Here is a 15,400-nt window from a genome sequence, read left to right on the forward strand (position 1 = left end):
ATTTGGCATATATAACAATGATGCAAACATACCAAAATTTAAGATGTAGACAAATAAATAAATAAATAAATAAATGATGTTCATGAAGAAAAAAAATCATTTTTATTTCAGTTGGGATATTTAATATTTTAATATTCTCCTAAATTTGGAAGTTGCACTTATATTTTTATTTTATCTATTCTCCTAAATTTGGAAGTTGCACTTATACTAAACCATTATATTTTTATTTTATCTATTTTTGTAGTGAAAAATAATTATATATTAATAATAGAAAAAGTACATATACACATATAAAAATATATCAACACTCATGTAACGCACGGATCACAATCTAATTAAAATAAAATAAAAACATATTTTAAAAACGATCTAACAAATCTTCAAGTAGGGGAAGATCCCAATATTAATTTATGAGATTAAATGTTGAGGTCTTTCTTGTAGATGAAACGATCATATGGAAATCATTAAGCATTAATTTATAGGATGAAAATACTATCATGAGAGGTTCTAATATAATACTACTAGTAACATAGTTAATAAATTCTTTATTTTATTGTAATGCTTTTCGTATTATTACAAGCATGCGACAATCATTAAGAAGCTCTCTATTTGGTGTTAGATTCATGTTGATTTGAAGAGTAATTATATTTAATTATTTTGATGATAATAAAAATTATTGTCTCGGATTATTTATTTGCTAAATAAAATTGTTTAACTGTGGAGACTATTTGTTAAAGGTTTTAAAAATCTTACCCTGCATCAACTAATGAATAAAGAAGAAAAATGAAAAAATCAAGGCAATGTTTTGAATTTTTTTTTAAATTCGTGTTTGACTCTAATCAACGAGCTATCAACACACATTTGATGAATCTGACAATACAACTTCACTTTGATAATTTTGCGTCTGATAATTCTAGCAAACCAGTTGATCGTTTAGTCAATCCATCAAGTCAATAATTTGACAAGGTCAACGCTTTGATAAAAAAATCAACTTTATTAAGTCAAACATATGAGCCTAGAACTTCAAAGAAATCAACATCTCAACATCCTCTAATCATCAAAGTTGAACTTATCATGTAACTCAAGAAGGTAATGACATCCTCTGAAAATGTCATCCTAAATTATTCATGTCGTTTTCAACAAGATATGTTGAATCAATTATGAAGACGGATTTGAACAAATTTTTAATGTTGATTCAAGATCTCTGAATATTGATAAGAGTCGTGATTTTATATGTTGATTTCAAGCAATCACAGCAACGACTAGACGCTCAAATGACTTTGAAGTTTCTTGTATCCCGACTGCAATACACAAGAGAAAAACCTATTTTCATCATACATAGCAACAAGTAAAAATTCTTGTATTATCTCTAAGTGCAAAGAAACCTAAATTACATTCTGATAACATATTTTGTAAACATTCTCGTGTGATATTTTTCTAGAAAACCATCTAAAACATTATTTCTAACTTGACCCAATAATGGTTGTTACCCTCAACAACATGACTATACTAAGCTTGAAAGTTGAGAAAACTTGAACATAATCAGATTAGGTATAAGGTGTTCAGTGGATGTGTGATACTTTTAGTGATTAGCGAATTAAATCCTTTAGGGTGAAAGTGTTGGAACCAAGTTGGTTTTATACTTAGAGTTTTGATGTTAACAAAAGTATTTTATGAGATTAATATATTTGGCTTCATAGAGTATGAAAGAAGATTCATGTTTTTGAAGACAATCTAAAATAATATTTAATTTAGATATATAAATGAAAAAAATCTTTGACCAAGTTGAAAAGAAGAAATGGTCTATATTTGAAGAAGATGTGATCACTGTCTTACCTACAAGAAGATATGAATTATTTATCATAAGATTTGATCGAAATTTATCGCAAGAAGATATGAATTATTTACAAGAAAACTTGATCAAGATTTATCAACAAAAATATATGAATTATTTACAAGAAGATATGAACTATTTACAAGAAGATATGATTAAGAATTGTTTACCAGAAGAAACACTCACAAGAAGATACATTTATTATATGCAAAAATATAGTTCAAATTTTGACAATGGACAAATATTGAATTGGACTTAGTATATTCCTACTTGTGAAATATCAAGAACCGGTCCAACACTATGTTCCCTCCTAGATCAAAACAAACAATAGGAAGGAAGTTTCATGTCTGAAGAATTTGCGAAAGCAATCTTAACAATATACGAATAGTATCAATCTGAAGAATTTACAAACTCAATCTTAACAAAATACAAACAGTACCAATCTGAAGAATTTACAAACTCAATGTGAATAAAATACCAATAATATCAATATGAAGAATTTACAAACTCAATCTGAACAAACTTCAAACATAATCAATCTAGAACAACAACTCAAATTGGATTTAGAAATAAATAATTGGCTAAAGAACTTATTATCAAAAAACATCTTGTTCAGATTGGCTTTAGCAAAATCTTCTAAATTAATCCAACATTATTAGTTCATAACGTCAAATTATTATGTCATAGCATTTGACAAAAATCTTACAAACTCATCTCACGTTACTACTCAATACATTTTATGGTGTGGATTAATCAACTTCCCATTTCCTAAAAGAATTTTTACCATCTTTCATTTGAGAAGGAACACCATCTTTTATTCCTATTTTTTATTCATTACCTAATTTTGTTGGCAAGAATTTAACCTAGTTAAGTTAAATTCACCATAGTAGCATCGACCCAACACATAGTAAACAAAAGAAGAATTTTAAAATGAGCTATTTTAAAGCTTATAATATTTTTTTTAGTAAAATGAGCTATTTTAAAGCTTACAAATTTTTTTAATCAAAATTTTATTTTTAGAGGTTTTAGGATATAAAGTTATTTATTAAAATAATATAATTGTTTTTTATGAATTTTTTTAATTGATATTAAATAAAGTAAATCGATTTAATATTTGTTGAGATAATATTAATTTTAGAAACAAATTTATTAATTTTAGTATTAAAAATAGGAGAATATAGAGGTGGAAAGAATCAAATGAATCAACAACTTATTTTATATAATTTATCAATCCTTGTTTTAAATTTTATATATAAAACACTAAATTATAAATCATATTCAAAACAACATAATAAATTTTCACACGATTTCATGATATGGATTAAGAGATTTTTGCTTTTAATTTCAAGATCTTAAAATGTCTCTCACTAGAATTCTCTCTCATTTAACTATTTTTTTAAATGTTGATTAAAAATGTATGTTCTTATCAATATAAGAACAACATATTAAATTTTTACAAAATTTCATGATCTGAATTAAGAAAATTTTGTTTTTAATTTTAAAAACCCTAAAATGTTTATTTGTTGTTTAATTATATTTTTTTAAATCGATTGAAAGTTTACGTTCTTATGATCATTGCACTTAAAATATTAACAATTATATAAGTTTATTTCAAAACTGAGAGAACTTTAAGTTTAATTTAGCCGATTTGACATTAAAATCAACAATATAAACATTTTCAAACATAAAAAAATAAATAAAAAAAAAAAACAAGAACTAACATGATAAAAAGAAAGATAAAAGATAAATCTAGTATATTCCTATAATTTAAAAGAAACGCGAAATATATTTGCATAAATAAATTTAATAATATAATATTATTACTTTTTAAGGTAAAATATGATTAGTTAGTATTACTCTCACAAAAGAGAAATTAAAATGAGTTGTATTAGTGCATAACGGTGTATTACTTTTCAGCACTATATCATTTTTCTTCCATGCCATATTGCAGATTAATTTGCACTACTACCTTTATACAATAAAAGCAAGCATAATTAATCTATGGTATCATAATGTAAGTTTTATTTTTCAAACTCTCTAACACATCAAACATGATATTGCAGTCTCTTTATAACCTTTTATAGATGCAATATTGTCGGACTATTATTAATTTTTCTTACTTATAAATTAAAGAAATATAAAGGTTGCATTTGATATCACAAGTCTAGTATGGTACAAGGTACAACAAACACAATATATAGTTCCTATTGATGTAAAGTAAAACATAATTAAATAAACATACATAGTAATGTGGCCATAGATAATGGGCGAGGGAATTGAATTCCTTCCCATCTGTTATTCATAGTAGAAAAACAACAACCATGACCCTCTTTAAATAGAGATACTATTGGGAATACCTCTGAAAGTCAATCCTTCTTTACTAGAAGGATAAAGAAGAGTGTATGGCATCTTCACAGGTCCATTTCGATTCCTAAGTGTCTCATCATTGTTCCTTTCTGTGAGCTTTTGCTCCATTTCAGCCAACTTCTTTCCAAACCTCTTGAAGGCCTCTACTGGTTGTGAGTCAAAAGTCCATAGATCACCTTCAATTCTCTGTCCAAGGTATTGCTCATCAGAAGCCTGCCTTGACAAGACCTCTATAATGGTCAGGTCAGTAAGGGTATCATTCTTTGGTGTGATTGTCCTCAAATATGTCTTTTGGTAGTTCTTAGCAAGTTCATCATACTCAGGGGATCCTTTCTCAGGCATATATCTCCTACTTTTAGTTGGTCGATTAAGGATATATCCTCCATATGGATATTGTCCAAAGTTAACAGCTGCATGAAGTGCTGAAGCAATCCATATGAGAATGGTGCAAGCTTCAATCAACTCTTTACGAGTTTGCATCTTAAACCACCATGTAGCATTCTTCAAGTCACCATGACCAACCTCTACAAGTTCTTTCCAAAATGCTTGTAGTTCAGAATCTTGTGCAATAGCTCCATCTGACTTGTAGTAGAAATTGACATATTCTTCAACCCATGACTTGATAGCAGCCCATATTTCTAGTCCATCAGAAGCATAAAAATAGTATTCTATTAGAAGGCGAAGGCCATATGGTGAGGATGGATCCTCAACAGCCACTTCCCTAAATAACAAGCAAGGAAGATATAATTAAAATATAAAAATTAGATCAATATCTTTTTTAATAAATTAATGGAGTGTCCCATGGATGAAAAAATTTGTAAGGTTACGTACCTTTTGAGTAAATCATAAGGTAGTCCTTACTCAGTGAAAACCCAATCTTTGTAAACAGCAGAAGACATTTCCAAAGCATATCCTCCCCACAAGAATGTTGATTCTATAATACCCTCAGCATTGACAAGGACATTTCGTGCAAGTGCATTTATGTTCATTGTATCACGATAATGTGGAAGTAAAAGTTTATGAATAGGATGAACCACACTAAGATGTCTATTTGTAGCTATGATGAATGGCTCAACAACAGCGTGAGTATTCAACCTGTCACAGATATATATATATATATATATATATATATATTCAAGAATTACTCAAAGATAGATAAAACATGTTACATTGTATAAACATCATTAATGAAACTCATACCAATGGCTAACAAGTTGGTGATAACAGGAGTCATTTACGACAACATAAGCCTTGGAAAGTAGCCAGATTGAAGCTTCAACACCTTCGCTTGCGGGCAAGTATACATTACTAACAGGACCATAACTATATCACCTTGAGGATGTGGCCTACTTAGCTCAATCGCCAATGGCTTCAATGTTCCATCATTTTGCAAGAAAAGAATGGTTCTTGTAGCATAGGCCTTAGTTTCGGTTGCATTTAGTTTCCTCAAATATGGAAAAAGTGGATCGTGGTGATCAAGTATATACAATCTATTATTTTGGATGGCCTGTTAAACAAAATATAATTTTGTTGATTTGGTTGATTTGAATGAAAACAATCATTTTTTATGAAAAAGAATAATATAATGAATCCTTTTGGGGAGTGTCCAATTGTCTTACCTGTTCTACGGTGACCCCACTCATGTTTGGCTCTAAGTGTTCTTTGGTTATTGTGCTAGTATTATCACCACAGATTTGAGTATCTAACTTGCTCTTTGGTGGGAACTCCTAAATTAATTGTAGCAAGAAATGAGGTTAATTACCAATTATAATTATAGAATGAAAAGAGACAAATAATAATGTTTAATTTTTCATATTTGCTTAACAATGTTAAACTATGAAGTTTACCGTAAGTATTTTGATGATGTGTGGATTCACACCAGCAATCGTCTCCCTTGCAAATTCTTCATCAGTCATCCATGCAGAATGGTCCACTGTTTATGATAGAAAAATTTCAATAGAACCCTGAGCAGCTTTTTTAGGATTTAGCATGTAAATATATTTACAAGACTATGAGTTTGTGAGTAATATATACCTTGAACCAATTTAGGTGGTGGAAATTTAACTGTCGATTCACCATCACTTCGGAAAAGTTCAGTAAACAATGGTATTGGACTAATTTCACTTAATATATTAGTAGGAAGCTTAATTCCACCATCATAGAGCGAGCGTACATCTTCAAAAGTGTTAAATTCAGGTTCATTAAGTTGTAATGTAACTACAAATCTTAATCGAGGTATGATATTTTGATATGCTGATTTGAGTATGTAAACAAGAAAATCTAATGACTTTAAGTGACCAAATGATTCATCTCTTGGAAGGTAAACAACGTCGCTCTGACTCTCACTCTTAGGATCTGTTCACGTATAAAATAACAAAATATGTTATAGAACTACACTAATATTTTCAAAATCACGAGTGGAGTACACATTGTATGAACAAAAATACACATTGTGCTACTCCAAAAAAATGGCACCATGTTAGTATAGTTAGTCTTAATTTCATTTATGTCAAACTACCATTAAACAACCTGTATTGGTCACTAGTGAAAAAAAAACATCACATGTATACAAAGTTACATTAAATACAATTTCACATTTGAGTATAATATTATTGGATTTGTAGCAAAATATACGTTAAAAGTAAAATAGAAGGCTTAACCTTTGCTAGTTGGTTTTCTTCCAGTTCTACCCCTTCGAGGGTAAGGAAGAGTGCTTGATCCTCCAAGAATTGGACGAGCTTGTGAGATATTTCCAAAATATTGGATAATATATGTATGTATAATTGCTGATATTTGACATGAAATTGTTGTTGGTTTAGTGGTTGTGTTCATTGTGTGTAAACATAAGGTCTCGAATTTGATCTGTGTCTCTGCCTTATTTTTTGGGTAAATTCAGCCTTGAAAAGAACCCGTGTCCTACACGCGAAATGTAGCATTGATCAACCATCAGACCAATGCAATGCTTTAGTTAATGTTTGAATGATATATGTATATAGTCCTTCGTAAACAGTGGCAGAACAAAGAATTGCAACTCTTTCTCAAGTGACATTACTTTTTCTATAAATAGGGTCACGTTGGACAGAATGCAGACACGAATTCTAGAGATTGCCATCCACTTTTCTCACCAATTCTTATATGCTAAGTCATCTTATTCTTTTCTAATGCATGAGTAAAGAATAAGAATCATTCTTTTGTAACATACTATTGAAAGATACTCTTGGTGTGAAAGTGCAAATCATATCAAGGTTTTCTAAAGTACCCTGAAGGGAATTCGCTGGTTATCTCATTTGCATCCGATTTGTGAGGGCAAATCGAACCTAAAGGCTATTGTAACAACACACTTTGGAATTTGTTACATATAATCTTCATCAACAACTTCACTATTAAAGTCTTGCAGCATTGTCACCAACACAGATCCAACAATCTTTAGGTTCGATTTTTTTTTTTTTTGCAATCAATGGCTGCATCACTCAAAGAAATGACTTCTAATTTTGTGAAGTTGTAGAAATTCGATGGAGGAAATTTTATCCGTTGGCAGAAAAAGATAAAATTCCTCCTTACAACTTTGAAGGTGGTGTATGTTCTGAACACCACAAGACCGTTGGAGAGGAAGTGGAAACATTAGCAGAAACAAGAGAAAGGCATAAGTGGGACAATGATGACTATATACGCATGGACCATATTCTCAACGGAATGTCTGACTCCTTGTTCGATATATATCAAAGTAGCATATCTGCAAAGGAACTATGGGAGAAATTAGATTCAAGATACATGCAAGAAGACGCTACAAGTAAGAAGTTTCTTGTTTCTCAATTTAATAATTATAAAATGGTTGATAATAAATCAGTAATTGAACAAATGCATGAGATTGAACGTATTCTTAATAACTACAAACAACATAAGATGCACATGGATGAAACCATTATTGTATCCTCTATAATAGACAAACTTCCACCTTCGCGGAAAGATTTCAAAAAATCTATGAAACATAATAAAAAGGACATATCACTTGAGCAATTGGGTAATCACATTCGTTTAGAAGAAGAGTATCGTTAACAAGAGGATACTAAAAACCAATTTCTCATGAAAAGGTCCATGTAATGGATGAAGGAAATTCAAGCAAATTTTTTAAGAAAAGAAATCGAGATTTTGATAAATCTCATGAAAAACACAATGGTAATAATGAACAACGAAAGAAAAGAAAAGAAAGTTGTTATCATTGTGGAAAACCAGGACACTTTAAAAATGAGTGCAGGTTCTTGAAAAGGAAGAACAAAGACAAGAATTCAAATAAAATGGTTGATAATAAATCAGTAATTGAACAAATGCATGAGATTGAACGTATTCTTAATAACTACAAACAACATAAGATGCACATGGATGAAACCATTATTGTATCCTCTATAATAGACAAACTTCCACCTTCGCGGAAAGATTTCAAAAAATCTATGAAACATAATAAAAAGGACATATCACTTGAGCAATTGGGTAATCACATTCGTTTAGAAGAAGAGTATCGTTAACAAGAGGATACTAAAAACCAATTTCTCATGAAAAGGTCCATGTAATGGATGAAGGAAATTCAAGCAAATTTTTTAAGAAAAGAAATCGAGATTTTGATAAATCTCATGAAAAACACAATGGTAATAATGAACAACGAAAGAAAAGAAAAGAAAGTTGTTATCATTGTGGAAAACCAGGACACTTTAAAAATGAGTGCAGGTTCTTGAAAAGGAAGAACAAAGACAAGAATTCAAATGCAACAAAAGATAATCTTGTTGCTGTCATTTCCGAACTCAACATGATTGAAGATGTTGAATCTTGGTGGATAGACTCTGGTGCTACCCACCATGTGTGTAAAAATAAAGAACTATTTAAGACCATTGATGAAGAAGATGAAAGTATTTTGTACATGGGAAATGCCTCAACTGTCCAAGTCAAAGGAAAAGGAACAGTGGAGATTGAATTCACTTCTGGAAAAGTACTTACTCTTAAAGATGTATTTTATGTTCCTGATGTTAGGAAGAACTTAATTTATGTACCTTTACTTAATAAGTTTTGTTTCAAATGTGTATTTGAGGGAGATAAATTTATTCTCTCTAAAGGTGGTATGTTTTTAGGGTAGGGTTACCTTTGTGAGAATATGTTCAAATGTAATGTTATCAGTAACTATAATAATAATATGATTTATGCTTATATTGTTGTTGTGATTTATGGCATATGCGACTAGGACATATTAACTTTAGAAAATTGAATGATATGATGAAATCAAATTTAATTCCGACTTTTGTTATAAATTCAAATCCATGTACTACTTGCATGCTAACTAAAATTACAAGACAACCTTTTAAAAGTGTTGAAAGAAGTTCTAAGGTATTAGATTTAATTCACTCTGATGTATGCGAGTTACATGGTTGGCCTACAATTGGTGGTAAAAAGTATTTTGTCACTTTCATTGATGATTACTCTAGATTTTGTTATATTTATTTAATGCATTCTAAGAATGAAGTTTTAGAAAAATTTAAAATATTTAAAGCACGAGTAGAACTTCAACATGAAACTTTTATAAAGTGTTTTAGAAGTGATAGGGGAGGAGAGTTCTATCATCTTGAATATTTTAAGTCCACTGGTATTGTGCATCAAACAATTGCACCATATTCCCCACAACAAAATGGAATTTGCTAAAGGAAAAATAGGGTATTAGAAGAAATGGTGAATGCCATGTTATCCTATTCTAGTTTATCTAAAGGTTATTGGGGTGAAGCCATGCTAACTGCATGTTATTTGCTAAATAGAGTTCCCAATAAAAGGAACAAGATAACCCCATATGAACTTTGGAAGAAAAGAAAACTCAATCTTAACTATATAAAAGTTTGGGGCTGTAGAGCAATTGTTAAGGTTTCTAACTGCATGTTATTTGCTAAATAGAGTTCCCAATAAAAGGAACAAGATAACCCCATATGAACTCTGGAAGAAAAGAAAACTCAATCTTAACTATATAAAAGTTTGGGGCTGTAGAGCAATTGTTAAGGTTTCTAACTGCATGTTATTTGCTAAATAGAGTTCCCAATAAAAGGAACAAGATAACCCCATATGAACTTTGGAAGAAAAGAAAACTCAATCTTAACTATATAAAAGTTTGGGGCTGTAGAGCAATTGTTAAGGTTTCTAACTGCATGTTATTTGCTAAATAGAGTTCCCAATAAAAGGAACAAGATAACCCCATATGAACTTTGGAAGAAAAGAAAACTCAATCTTAACTATATAAAAGTTTGGGGCTGTAGAGCAATTGTTAAGGTTTCTAACTGCATGTTATTTGCTAAATAGAGTTCCCAATAAAAGGAACAAGATAACCCCATATGAACTTTGGAAGAAAAGAAAACTCAATCTTAACTATATAAAAGTTTGGGGCTGTAGAGCAATTGTTAAGGTTTCTAACTGCATGTTATTTGCTAAATAGAGTTCCCAATAAAAGGAACAAGATAACCCCATATGAACTTTGGAAGAAAAGAAAACTCAATCTTAACTATATAAAAGTTTGGGGCTGTAGAGCAATTGTTAAGGTTTCTAACTGCATGTTATTTGCTAAATAGAGTTCCCAATAAAAGTCAAGAAAATAGATTTAACTCAATTCCACATCCCAAGGAAACTGTATGTTCTAGTGTACAAAGTCTAGAAAATAATGTATATAATAATGATACTTTGACATGTTCAGAATCCAGAGGAAGTAAAAGAGCTAGAAAAGAGAAAGATTATGGCCTAGACTTCTTTATGTTCCTTGTAGAAGGTACAAATGATTCCATTAACAGTTATGGACCAATTTGCTACAATTTCGAGAGTGACCCAGACTCATATGAAGAGGCAATAAAATCTCAAAACTCTTTCTTTTGGAAAGAAGCTATCCAAGAGGAAATGACTCAATTATGGGGAATAAAACTTGAAAATTAGTAGACCTCCCACCTGGATCCAAACCAATAGGTTGTAAATAGATCTTTAAGAAGAAAATGAAAGTTGATGGTACCATTGATAAATTCAAAGCTAGACTTGTTGCCAAAGGGTTTACACAAAAAGAAGGTATCGACTACTTTGATACTTATGCACCTGTTGCAAGAATTGCATCCATAAGAGTGCATTTGGCACTAGCTTCTATCTATAAGTTTGTAATCCATCAAACGGATGTTAAAACTGCTTTCCTAAATGAAGAGTTAGATGAAGAGGTGTATATGAAACAACCTGAAGGATTTGTTATCAAAGGACAAGAACATAAAGTGTGTAAATTGACTAAATCCTTATACGGGTAAAAACAAGCACCCAAACAATGGCACCAAAAGTTTGATAAAGTTTTGTTTTCTAATGGATACAAAATAAATGAATATGACAAGTGTATTTATAGTAAATTTCATAATGGAAATGGTGTTATGATTTGTTTATATGTGGATGATATGTTAAGCTTTGGCACAAATATAGATGAGGTAGAAAAAACTAAATCTTTCCTATCAAAAAATTTTGATATATAAGATTTAGGTGAAGAAAATGTGATTTTAGGAATTAAAATCATTAGAGATGGAGTAAATATTTGTTTATCCCAATCTCATTATATTGAGATAGTGCTAAAGAAATTGGATCAATTTAATTGCAAACCTGTTTCTACTCCATTTGATCAAAATGTTAGTTTACAACCACATAAAGGATGTCCTGTGGCACAACTAGATTATTCAAAGGTAATCGGATGTTTGATGTATGTCATGACATGTACCAGACCTGACATAGCATATGTTGTAGGCATATTAAGTCGGGATACTAGCAATCCAACTAAAGAACATTGGCAGACTGTTAATAGAGTATTAAAATATTTAAAATGAACAATTAACTATAGTTTAATCTATAGTGGATATCCTTCAGTTTTGGAAGGATATACAGATGCCAGTTGGGTAACTTATGTCGATGATCATGCTTCCACAAGTGGATGGATATTCAACCTTGGTGGAGGTGCAGTTTCTTGGGGATCAAAGAAACAAACTTGTATTGCCGACTCCACCATGGCTGTAGAGTTCATTGCCCTAGCTGTAGGTAGTAAAGAGGCAAAATGGCTAAGAACTTTGTTATATGAGATACCAATTTGGCCAAGCCAATGGCACCGGTATCCATACATTGCGATAGTCAATCCACACTATCCAAAGCATATAGCCAAGTATATAATGGAAAATCTAGACATATTGGTCTAAGACATAGCTATGTAAAGGATTTAATTATAAATGGAGTAATATCCATTGTATTTGTAAGAACTGAAAAGAATCTTGCAGATCCTTTGACGAAAGGTCTGACAAGGGACATGGTGTTGAAGACATCATTGGGGATGGAACTCAAGCCCATATCTAATTAATCATTAATGGTGGAAAATCAACTCACACTTGAGTAACATCAAGTCTTGAGTTCAATGATAAAAGTACACTATTAGAGTGATTGCAAGTACTTAAATATAGATACATCCCAAAGGTTGAAAGTACTTGGACCATAAGTATAAAGTTGGAAGATTGAGTTTTACTCTTAATAGACATATAGCATAAATTTGCTGAAATACATATTATGGGTGTATTTCTGATATAGTCTACCTATGTGAGGATGAAGTGAGGCCGCTTCATAGAGTTAAATGACTTGACTCTTAAATTCTCATGAAAAGGGTACATGACACAAGGCCTTAACAAATGTGCCATCTTTATAATTCTTTCGATAGTACCGAGATTTCATGTGTAAGTTGTGCACACTTGTTCTAATGAATAATTGGTTCAAAGCTTGTCTATCAATCTATTCGGAATAAATGGAATTCATAGCTTACTAAGTAGTGGTTCAAATCGTAAGATACCATTATCTAATACCATGATATTTCCAAAATTATGGGACTAAGTATATTTTGAAAATGGTGGGGGATTATGAGATATTTCCAAAATATTGGATAATATATGTATGTATTAATTGGTGATATTTGACATGAAATTGTTGTTGGTTTAGTGGTTGTGTTCATTGTGTGTAAACATAAGGTCCTGAGTTTGATTTGTGCCTCTGCCTTGAAAAAACGAGATTGTTCATTAAAAATGAAACGCGACTGTTCATTAAAAATGAAAAGGCACAACGGTGGTTCGAACACGTGTCCTACACGCGAAACGTAGCATTGATCAACCACCAGACCAATGCAATGCTTTAATCAATATTTGAACGGTATATGTATATAGTTCTTCGTAAATAGTGGCAGAACCAAGAATTGCAACTCTATCTCAAGTGACATTATTTTTCCTATAAATAGGGTCACTTTGGACAGAATGCATACACGAATTCTAGAGATTGCCATCCACTTTTTTCACCCATTCTTATATGCTAAGTCATCTTATTCTTTTCTAATGCATGAGTAAAGAATAAGAATCATTCTTTTGTAGCATACTATTGAAAGATACTCTTGGTTTGAGAGTGAAAATCATATCAAGGTTTTCCAAAGTACCCTGAAGGGAATTCGCCAGTTATCTCATTTGCATCCGATTGGTGGGGGCGAATTGAACCTAAAGGCTAGTGCAACAACACGCTTTGGAATATGCTACATATAATCTTCATCAACAACTTTACTATTAAAGTCTTGCAACATTGTCACCAACACAAATCCAACAGAACTAAGATACTTTTTTTGTCGGGCTCACCCAAATCATTGTAGACATCATAATCATATATTCTTTCCCATTCTTTACGCTCTCCAGTTCCATCTCCTCTTAAAGTTTTCAATTCTTCCCTTTCTATAGTACACTAATGGAGCTGGTGTTTCACTTGGAAGATATGTCTACATAAATTTAATCATTCATAACCTCAAGTTTCACGAAGAATAATTTATATATATATAACATTTTTAATAAATATATTTAATTAAGATAAAATTTATATCCTTACCTTGTTGGCAAAGAAAATGCAACCAGTTTTGTACTTTTTAGAATTGTAAACCCATGAGTTGCAAACAAAGTTGATGGTTCCATGGTTTGGAACATCTTCAAGAGTCAAACTCACAAGGAAGAATTCACCTTGCATAAAATTATCGATATATAAAGCTTCTGGAATTCCCATATCACTATCCCATTCAAAATGAATACTGAAAGTAGATTGTCTATCTCCCAATGTTGGTAAAGAGGTAAGAAGACCTTCCAAAAATGTTTGCTTGCCTACTTTTCCTTTTCTAGTTCCTATAAAAATGTCAAAATTTGGACTCCCAATTTCATTAATCATGAATCTAAACAACATAACACCTGATTATTTATAACTAATATTCTAAATAAAAAATAACAGGAAACTAAGGTCAATCTTAATGGAGTCAAGGGTAAAACTCTTCAAAAATATAAGATAAAATTAGTTGCAGTTGATAAAACAAAGAATAATTTTTTTTACTCCTTGATTTAAGATCACTATATGATCGTCTTAAAATTTTATATTACATAAGACAATTTCTAGTTGTGACTCTCATTTATGGAGTACCCAGCAAATCTAGGAGTACTTTAGATCAGAGGTGGATAATATATTTAAAAATAATCATCATCAAAGTAAAAGGCTTAACTGATTTTTTTTGAGAAAAAAATATTGAAACCTTGCAACTTTGGTCGTTGGATAAAAATAGTCAAATATTTTGGTTCCAAATCACTTGTCTCTTTACACTTTTTTTTCATTTATCTTGTTATTTAAATAAATGATTTTATATTGATCTATTTTTTATTTATTTTTTCCGTTTCATTACAGTATTCTTTTTGTTTAGATTAACTTTGATTCAATACAGATAGATACACTTCAACGTCATTAACGTTTGTAGATTTGGAGACAAGCGTATTTCGGCCAGTTTGATTTTGTTAAATTTGTTAGTATTTTATTGTTTTATGTTATTAGTCTTAATATTGAACTTGTTCACAAATTCACCGTTTTCAATTTTAATAAATTTATATTTGTATTGTTCTCGATTTATGTATTTTATTAATTTAAATGATGTGTAAATTATTGTTTAGTAAAAAAATAATCTTAATTTTACCAATAAAAAATGATAAAACTTTTTTTAAATAATAAAAAAAAATTGCCAACTCTTAGAATCAACTTACTTAACCTTTTATATATAAACGTTTAATTAAATGGTATATTAAAATAGAAAGAGTGAGTAGTACAAAAATAAAATAAAAAAATAGA

General features: G+C 30.5%; 1 pseudogene; it reads right to left on the reverse strand.

The window, feature by feature from the left end:
- Positions 1-4,136: 4,136 nt before the first annotated feature.
- On the reverse strand, positions 4,137-14,411 carry LOC101510776 (linoleate 9S-lipoxygenase-like; annotated as a pseudogene).
- Between the last annotated feature and the right edge of the window lie 989 nt (positions 14,412-15,400).

The sequence above is a fragment of the Cicer arietinum genome, chromosome 5, assembly GCF_000331145.2.
Source record: "Cicer arietinum cultivar CDC Frontier isolate Library 1 chromosome 5, Cicar.CDCFrontier_v2.0, whole genome shotgun sequence".
NCBI classification, from domain to species: Eukaryota; Viridiplantae; Streptophyta; class Magnoliopsida; order Fabales; family Fabaceae; genus Cicer; species Cicer arietinum.